This window comes from Aegilops tauschii, chromosome 3, assembly GCF_002575655.3.
Source record: "Aegilops tauschii subsp. strangulata cultivar AL8/78 chromosome 3, Aet v6.0, whole genome shotgun sequence".
NCBI lineage: Eukaryota > Viridiplantae > Streptophyta > Magnoliopsida > Poales > Poaceae > Aegilops > Aegilops tauschii.
In genome coordinates, this window is record NC_053037.3 from 572,272,032 (window position 1) to 572,281,897 (window position 9,866).

Below are 9,866 nucleotides of genomic sequence, written 5' to 3' on the forward strand. Positions count from 1 at the left end.
GCTAATCCTGTCGAAGACTACGCTTCTGGCCATCTCCATCTTGCAGCATGTAGAAGAGAGTAGATTGAAGTCCTCTAGGTAGCATCGCATAACATAATCCTACCCGGCGATCCCCTCCTCGTCGCCCTGTTAGAGAGCGATCACCGGGTTGTATCTGGCACTTGGAAGGGTGTATTTTATTAAGTATCCAGTTCTAGTTGTCATAAGGTCAAGGTACAACTCCGGGTCGTCCTTTTACCGAGGGACACGGCTATTCGAATAGATAAACTTCCCTGCAGGGGTGCACCACATAACCCAACACGCTCGATCCCATTTGGCCGGACACACTTTTCTGGGTCATGCCCGGCCTCGGAAGATCAACACGTCGCAGCCCCACCTAGGCTCAACTGAGAGGTCAACACGCCGGTCTAAATCCTATGCGCGCAGGGGTCTGGGCCCATCGCCCATTGCACACCTGCACGTTGCGAGGGCGGCCGGAAGCAGACCTAGCCTAGTGGCGTTCCAGTCCAATCCGGCGCGCGCCGCTCCGTCGCTGACGTCAAAAAGAGCTTCGGCTGATACCACGACGCCGGGATACCCATAACTACTCCCGCGTAGATGGCTAGTGCGTATAGACCAAATGGCCAGACTCAGATCAAATACCAAGATCTCGTTAAGCGTGTTAAGTAACCGCGAACGTCGACCAGGGCCAGGCCCACCTCTCACCTAGGCGGTCTCAACCTGCCCTGTCGCTCCGCCACAAAGATCCACTTGCGGGTACTCCTACGAGCCGACCCGACTTTATTTACCACATGTGTCATGTATAGAGTATATAAGTATATACCCGTGATCACCGCCCAGGTGATCACGGCCCGATAGTATAGCACAACAGACGGACAAGAATGTAGGGCCACTGATGGAAAACTAGCATCCTATACTAAGCATGTAGGATTGCAGGTAAAGGTAACAACAGTAGTAGCAAGGATAGGCTATGCATCAGGATAGGATATCGGAAAACAGTAACATGCTACACTACTCTAATGCAAGCAGTATAGAGAAGAATAGGCGATATCTGGTGATCAAGGGGGGGCTTGCCTGGTTGCTCTGGCAAGTAGGAGGGGTCGTCAACTCCGTAGTCGAACTGGGCAGCAGCAGTGTCGGTCTCGTAGTCTACCGGAGAGAAGAGGGGGGAAGAAACAGTAAATACAAAGCAAACATAAGCATGACGATGCGTGACATGACAATGAGCGGTGCTAGGTGTGTCCTAACGCGGCAGTAGGTGGTACCGGCGAAGGGGGGAACATCCGGGAAAGTATTCCTGATGTTTCGCATTTTCGGACAGATGAAACGGAGGGGGAAAGTTGCGTGTTCGATAGGTTAGGGAGGTGTGGTGGACGAACGGGCTACGTATTCGGATTCGTCTCGTCGTTCTGCGCAACTTTCATGTAGAAAGTATTTTCATCTGAGCTACGGTTTATTTTATATGATTTTCTAAAGTTTTAAATCATTTTAGAATTTATTTAACTTATTTAATTCAACATTATCCAGAACAGTGCCTGCTGATGTCATCATGACGTCAGCAGTCAACAGGGCGTTGACTAGGTCAAACTGACGTGCGGGACCCACCTGTCATTGACTGATTAATTAATTAACTAACAGTTTAATTAGTTTAGTTATTAGATTAGTTTAATTAATCAAAAATTAATTAGGTTAATTAATTCTTTAATTAATTAAATATTTTTAATATATTATTATTATTATTTATATTTATTTATTTATTTAATTCCCTTTTTCTTTTTTTTAAACGTTCAGGGGGCTGGGACCCTACTGCCAGTGGCCCAGGAGGCCACTGGAACTGGTGCTAGCGGGCGAACCCGACGGGCGCGGGCAAGGTGCTGCCCGCCAGGACGCGGGGTGAGGCCGTGGCAAGGTCATGACCAGCGGCCACAGCCGGGGCTCCGGCGCGGCGGAGGCAGCCCCAGGAGGAGGGCCACGGCCAAGTGCAGAGGAGGGGGCGCGCTTGCGGGGGAGCAGGGAAGGCGACGGAGCCGAGGGCGCCGGCGACGGGGCGAGCGGCGAGTGATCTGCGCGAAGGCGAGGGATAGCATAGCGGCGGAGGCGGCCACGGTGGGCACGCGCAGGGCGGGGCGTGTGCGAGGCGAGGCCACGGTTCAGCGAGGCGAGAGGGGAGAGGAGGTCGGGCCTCACCGCGCGCGTAGGGAAGTGGCAGTGGGGCGTGACGAGGAGGACGGGGACGTCACGGTGGAGGGGAAGAAGGCCGGCGAGGTGGAGGAAGCAGGCCGGTGATGGAGCTCCGGCGACTGGCGGCGGCGGCGTCGACGTGCAGGAGGTGGCGAGGCGTCGGCGTTAGTAGGCGTCGGGTCGACGAGGGAGGAGCTGCGAGGAGGCCGGGAGGGGTGGCGATTGGCGCGGAAATAGTCCGGCGAGGGGGTCCGAGAGGCGACGGGGTTCGGCGTCGATCGGCGCAGGTGGCGGCGGGACGCGCCGGGCGGCGGCGTCGCGACGTCGGGAGTGAGCGATGTGCGCCTGCGTCGTGGAGGGCGGCGGCGCTAAGGGAGAGCGAGGGGAAGGGAGGTCGGGCGTGGAGGCGCCTGGCGGCGGGGGGAGGCGCCAGGGGCGCGATCCAGATGTGGATCGTGGGAGGGAACGGGGACCGTGGGGAACGAGGTGGGAGTGGGGGTAGCAGTTAGGGTTTGGTCGGGGGAGCCGGGCCATATAGGCCAGGGAGGGGTGCGGGGAGTGGGCCGGCTGGGCCGACTGGCTCCTTCGGCCAACTGGGCCAAGGCCCAGTCAGAGGGGGGGCTTCTTTTATTTCTTTAGCTTTGTTTTCTGTTTTCTTTTCTTTATATATTTTCTTTTCTATTTTATTCTTTTAATTACTGTTTTATAAAATATAAATACAACTCCTAAATTAATATTATAATTTATTCTACTGCCCTAAAAAGTTTGACACTTAATTAAAATAGTTTGCATTATTATTATTTTTAAAAGACATTTAATTAATTGTCATAGCTGTTGTTTTAATTACTTTAGAGCCTTTAAACATTTTATTAAAGTGTGGTTTCTCCACAATAATTACTTATGCATTATTTGACAACACCCCAACGGTTTAGTTTTAATATTTGAAAATTTTTACCGTTTGATTTTATTAAGTTTGAATTTCGAATCGATTTTAAACTAACACGAGATTAACAACAATAATCGTGGTGACGTGACATCATTAACGTGAGATTACTGTAGCCTAATTATCCGGGCGTCACAGTATCTTACCGGATTAGACTGATTTCCGGCCGGAAACAATAAGACGTCTAGGGGCGTGTATCCTTTACCTGTATCTAAAGGAAACACGATAATCCAAGCGCGACCTAAATTGCGTAGACCGTAAAATGGGATTTGTTGCTGTAGCATTACTTGGAGGAAATCGCTTGAGGCCTTGGTTTTGTTTCACTCTTTTTTTTAATCAAATAAAATATGATTTGGCAGTTCTGTTAACATTAAAAAAAAAACAGTTTTGACTAGTGTTATTTTGCTCCCCCGTAGTATTCTGCTCGCTCCCACCGACACCCCCTCCCCCAGAAAAATTCCCCAAATTTGGCCGGCCAAAATCATGGACGGAGATCGACGGACGCCGGCGGCCGCGGCCGCCGCCGCATCGGCGGCATCGGTCCTTGACGACGACAACCTCCTCCGCGAGATCCTCCTCTGCGTCGCCTTCCCCACCTGCCTCGTCAACGCCGCTCTCGTCTGCAAGCGGTGGCTCCTCCACGCCTCCAGCCCGGCCTTCCTCCGCCGCTTCCGCGAGCGCAACCCGCCCCGCCTCCTCGGCGCCTGCGTCGGCTACCCCGGCAGGTATCGCTTCGTGCCTCTCCCGCGGCAGCCCCCGGAGCTCGCCGCCCCCATACGCCGCGCGACCTCCTGCTGCGACGCCGCCTTCGCCCGCAGATGCCCGCGAATCAAGCACTGCCGGAGCGGCCGCCTCATCATCGAGGTCTTCCGCGACGGCAGCTTCAATCACCCCCTTGTGGTGCCGGTTCTCGCCGGGGAGTCTTCAACCGTCCTCCCACCAACCCTGCTGTCCCACGCCCACCGTAACTACTGGGAGAGGCGCACTCAATTCACTGAGATGTTCCTACCCGAGGATGGGGGCCGCGACGGCATATCGTTGGTGAATCTGTGGAAGGACCGGCAAAAAGTGTATGCGGAGGTGTGCATCCTCAGATCTGGCCGATGGTGCGTCCCTGACATGGAATCAGAGATAGAGCCCCCAGATGGCACAGTCTTCCTTGAAATGCTACCACCCGTCCATGGCAAAGTCTTCATGGTGACCAACTCTGGGCACACCGTGGGTCTAGATTTGGCCGCGGGGAGCCTTTTCACCCTAGAGCTACCAGTTGGAGTGCGGAGCAACTATATGCTCTCATGTGCAGAGGATTCAGGGATCTATCTTGTCAGCGCAGACGGGTTTCAGCTCAGTGTGTGGCTCCATCGGATGTCGGGCGATGACAATGATGCAGGCTGGCTGCTGCTGGACACATTTTGTGTCCGTGAGGGTCAGGCATGCACGCCCCGTGCAGAGGACAGTTGGGTTCCTCCTCGCAATGTTTGTCTTGATGTTGTTGCGGTCGGGGACAATGCCGACTTTGTGTTCTTGGATCATCCAGCAAGTGGCACTCTCTTTTATGTTCATCTGAGGAGCAGGGTGGTTGAGAAGGTCTATCAGAGGGGGGCAGATGAATGTGGGTATAAACGTGCGGCTGCTGGCCATGTGCGTGTCTCTCCTGTTATGATGATCTGGCCACCTATCTTCCCAGCGCGGAACGTGAGACGTGAAGAATGATCCCCCTGTGTTTGATCGTTGTACTATCTAAACTGAGTATGAGGTCTGTAATAGAGAGGTATGTACTTTGAGTTATTTCTCTTCCTAGATCAGCAGATATTGCAGTCATGTAAGTTGGGTCTTACGAACCTATGTTCATTTCAGTAAAAAAAACTGAAGTTCTCAGAGGTATATTGCAATATATTTAGTAAGACTGCACTGATCTTCTAAGCTGACAGTAGTTTGTATAAGATATTCCATATATGAGGACTTTCTGGTAATGATCGGTTGCGTAGAAGAACTTTAAATGGTGGCCAAATAAAAATGACAAGCAGCAACTGGAAGACAAATAACTGAAAATACAGCTCTTGTCAAGGAAGTTTCTTTTGTGTTCTCGGCAAGGTGGCTTAGACGGTAAGACAAGGTATGAATGTGCTGTGATGTCCATTTTTATTCACATTAAAACTGACTTCTGTTTTCCATTTTCTATGTCCACAAAGCTATAATCCACCAATCATCACTAGTTCACTACTATGATAGATGCCATTGAATGAAGTTTTATCCCAATGTCATGCTGGTAAAAATGTGGCGTGTGATGTCGACAAACTCCACAACAATGGTATTCCTCGTTACACGCACAAATGGCAAAAACAGTAAATTAGAGTGCATCCAATCCTAGCTTGTCAGGAACCTGATGAATCATCAACTGAAGCATTGATTTGATTAATACCACCATCCATTTTTCTACGTATGGTACTAATAACTAAAGTTCAGCCTATCTGGAATCCTGATTCTTCATTTTTACTCATTCGAGGCATCATTACAAGAGATATCAAAGATTAGCCAGGGTCCTGACCATAGCTAACTGTATGATTTTGCCCCCTCCCAAAAGCAAAGATTACAGGAGGTGCTCGAATTCATTAGATGGAGTTTTATCCCAAATTCGCAATGGTATCCAGAAAAGGAAAATGTGATGCATGATGTCCACAACTCCACACAATTGGTATTCCTTCTCACGTACAAATGGCAAAAAACAAGGAATTAGAGTGTATCTAAACCTACCTTATCTGGAATCTGATGAATCATCAGCTGAAGCATTGATTCAGTTGATACCACAAAAGTTCAGCCTATCTCGAATCTTTATTCTTCACACCATTTTTCTATATAAGATACTAACAACAAAAGTTCAGCCTGTCTCGAATCTTGATTCTTCTTCTTCTTTACTTATTCGAGACAATATTAAAAAAAAATTCAAAGATCAGCCACTACCCTGGCCATAGCCAACTGTATGATTTTGGCCCCTCCCAAAAGGTGGTAGCTAGAACTAAGTTTTGTTGCCATGTCTCCTTTGGTACAATGGCAAAATCACCATAGGAACAGTGCCATTTATATAATGAAACTCCATTAAAGAAAAAGGTACATGCTGAACTCAAGATTTTCTCGTTTGGTCTTTACAATCTTCAGTGGTTGGCTGGTTGCTTAATTAAAATCTGGTCTAGAAAGGATAAAAGAACAGTCAAACAGTTCTGGCCGCCTGTATTCCAGGCACGGAATGTAGGGCATGATCAAGAGGAATGATCCCTTCTGTGTTTGATCTTTGTAATATTACTAGTAAGATGCCCGTGCGTTGCACGGAGCACCAAAATGCATTGATCCATGAATAGTTTCATGTTGGGGCCACTCATGTGTAACAAATATTGATAGGCTTCTATTCTTCAAATATTCATTCTGCTTACAAGTACCCTTGTGAATAGTAAATGCAGACAAATAGCAAAAAAAAAAACTACCTTTTGCAAACAAACATGTTTGAGTGTTCAACCTGCATGCAAAACTTCATGAAAAGATAACACTCGTGGTGCTTTGAAAAGAAAATGCACAAAAAGTTTTTAAAAAAGCTTTCAGTATCAATTTTGTTTATTTTCTACTACCTCGATGAGTAATTTGGAACGGAGGGAGTAGAACACAGTGACGAGCCCTACCCCAACGGCGTTTTCTGCTGACCTTTTCTTGCCTCCCCTGCAGGTGGTGGTGTCCCATCCCACTAATCATAGATACATGCTCTGAGAGGCTACTATGTGAATTAGTACAGATTATTGTTTTAGAAACAGATGGTTAATATGCATCCAAAATTCTAAATACAGATGAGATTCTCTGCCAGCAGCACAATAGACACACAGTCCCTGAAATTCCTGTTTACTGAACCCATTCCTCTATTCCGAAAGGCTCCAAAAATAGTTCCTCAATAGATTACAAATACAACATTACAATGGCATGCGTGCATTTACACTTTTGCACAAGAATGTAATTAAAATAGATTAATCTATAGGATGTAATATAGAAGAATCTGGGCATAAAAACATTAAATAGATGGAGAGCACGTGTTGAAATCATGAGAAAGCAACCATGCACTGGTTATCCTTCTTAGACCACATATCAGATGGATATTATAATGTTGCACCCATTTCTACATGTCATTCTCAATTAGAACTTCTAGAGAGAAATCTTCTGCAAGTGGATGCTATAGAGACAATTTTGCCGCATGCCCTCCTTGCTCTATTGTCCTCACAACACTGTACAAAGATATTTTTTTCTAAAGAGAGATTATCTCAGTTTGCATTCAATCGAGTGACAACAGACGGCTACATACTTGAGTTGCAGTTTTCATGTATCCGTACAGTTTGTATCATGTATCCAGTGACAACTTCCAACTGGAAATGCACACTAAAATTGAATTGTACAGCTAATGGGCTTATTCTCTGCACACATCACATTTTCATGTATCCGTGCAAATTTAGACTCAAGTTGTAGCCTGAAAAAATAATCTTTGCTGGGATCTAGGCAGCTCCTGACCATTCACAAGGCGGAAGATTGAAACTACTTCTCCATATATATTTACAAAATGGCATGGCGTATATTATCTCTGCTAATGTCGATGTCAAGATCAAGGTCTGTGTTAGCAATAAAGATCCTTGAGATAAGGTCACGTCACTCTAGAGATATGTGAACACAGTCCGGAATCGAGTACTGAACACCCATTATTTTTCAGCAATTTGAGCTCAATACATACTTAGTTGTTTGGCTAGAACTACACCTTATGGAATTACTAAGCTGAACAACCGACAACATACCTGAATTGTCATTTGAAGTTCTTGGGATCTTCTGGATCCTCGAAAGGGTAGGCACCAACCAACATCACCGAAAGGGTTACCACACATCCACACATTGGGTATGCCCATTCAAAAAAAAATTTATTAGTGCTCGAGCAGAAAACATAAGGTATTGAAATGGTTACTCCTCATGATCATGCATCACTTATGGCAACGAATGTGGATGGAAGATTCAGAATGCAAGTAAAGCTTCTATGGCCGAGCAATAAGTTAGGAGTAGTAACCTCCATAGTCAACCCTGCAGCGGTAACTGCAACGCAACACCTTGCCGATCCCTACATTCCTTTCGATCGCCCATCTTTGTGTCACGATCATGCACCTCGCCCTTCTTGTCGCCACCTCATAATTTAGAATTAGTTGAACCCTACAATGCAAATTTCTTTGAGAAAATTCAGAAGTACAATTGCCCTACACACATCAAAATTGATGGGACGCTCTTATGCAGTAGTTTGCAATTACCATCAGACACATCAAGCTGCTCAAAGGTTACCATTAATCCTAACCAAAATTCTAACTTTGCATAAGTAAACCACCCAGCACAATTTTGCTAGACAAATAATTTCCACTACTCTTTAAAAGGTGGCAAGCTCCATCTGGTCAGTTCGAAATCATACAGGGAACTAAGTACTTGGTCGGTTTCTTTGTGACATGAAACATCAAGCCTCCTGACCATCACAGCATGCCCATGCAAGGAAGGAATAATTTATAGTTTTACTTCATAGCCAGAATGCACAATTTTTATGCACATGTAAATGTTTGAAGTATGAAGCAACCTTAATATGCATTGACAACCACATTGCAAAGATAATACTTTCTCGCAATTAAACTATCCTGCAAACCAGCCACTAAATCACTTCAGTATGAACACAAAAATGACCAAACAACATACTTATCAAGTGAAAGCAATGAACGACTCACGTTCAGGGCTGTAACATTTTCCAATATCGGTGAACTTTTCTAAAATTCAATGAACTTTTCTCAAATTGGATGAACTTTTTTTGAATTCGATGAAAGGTTTTCAATTTCGATGAACTTCCCAAAATTGATGAACTTTTTTTCTAGAACATGTGAACACTTTTGAATCCATGTTTTGATTTTTCATCATCCAAATTTGTTACCTACGTTTATTCTTTACTTCGGAAAATAAAGTGTTCACTAGTTAGAATCAATCAATCCAATAGCTGACACTAGTTAGCAAAAGAGTTCTCAAAAAAAAAAACAGCGAACGAACCAGTTTCTCGCTAAGGAGTTTCTCGCTAAAGAAAGGCCTAGAACGAACCAGCTTCAGACGCGCGAATGAAAACAGCGAATGAACCAGCGGTGATGGGCCAAATGAAATCAGGCCACAGAAGATCGCTGTAGGCGCCACGTCTCGCAACGGGCGCATACAGCGCTCAATAGGAGCTCCCATTTAAAGGACCGACGCTTTCGTTAGCCAGGGGTACCCCTAGCACGAACCCAACAGCCCGATGGCACGACCAGGCCTATTAATGGGCCTCCCCACTACCCCACGTCAGTTTAGTGGCATAAAGAAAAAAAAGACATAATAAGCCCAATTTTCTGCTCACTACCATCAAGTCTTGAAGCTGGACTGAACCAGATTATGAATATCATAAAATATTTTTTCATAATATGTATAATAAAATTGTCATCAAGTTAAAAAAATGGATCCATACTAGTTATGAAAACTTAAAAATGCCAGAATTTAAGAAAACATAGAAGAAACCCTGGCCAAAAAAAGTTTCAACATAAGGATACCCATGTTTATATAAACAAATTTGCCATGGTCCAAAGCAATTAGTTTGCCATGGTTTAAATTCATAAAGTTTGCCATGTTCCAAACAATATAAAATTTGCCATGATTTGAAGTAGGGATTTGCCAT

The 9,866-nt window shown here is 45.8% G+C and overlaps 1 non-coding gene across 1 annotated transcript; it reads left to right on the plus strand.

Annotated features, from left to right (window-relative positions):
- The first annotated feature begins 3,527 nt into the window (after positions 1-3,527).
- Positions 3,528-5,028, plus strand: LOC109754064 (uncharacterized). The gene has a single exon (XR_005773793.3). It is a non-coding gene; the product is annotated as an uncharacterized protein (transcript).
- Positions 5,029-9,866: the final 4,838 nt, after the last annotated feature.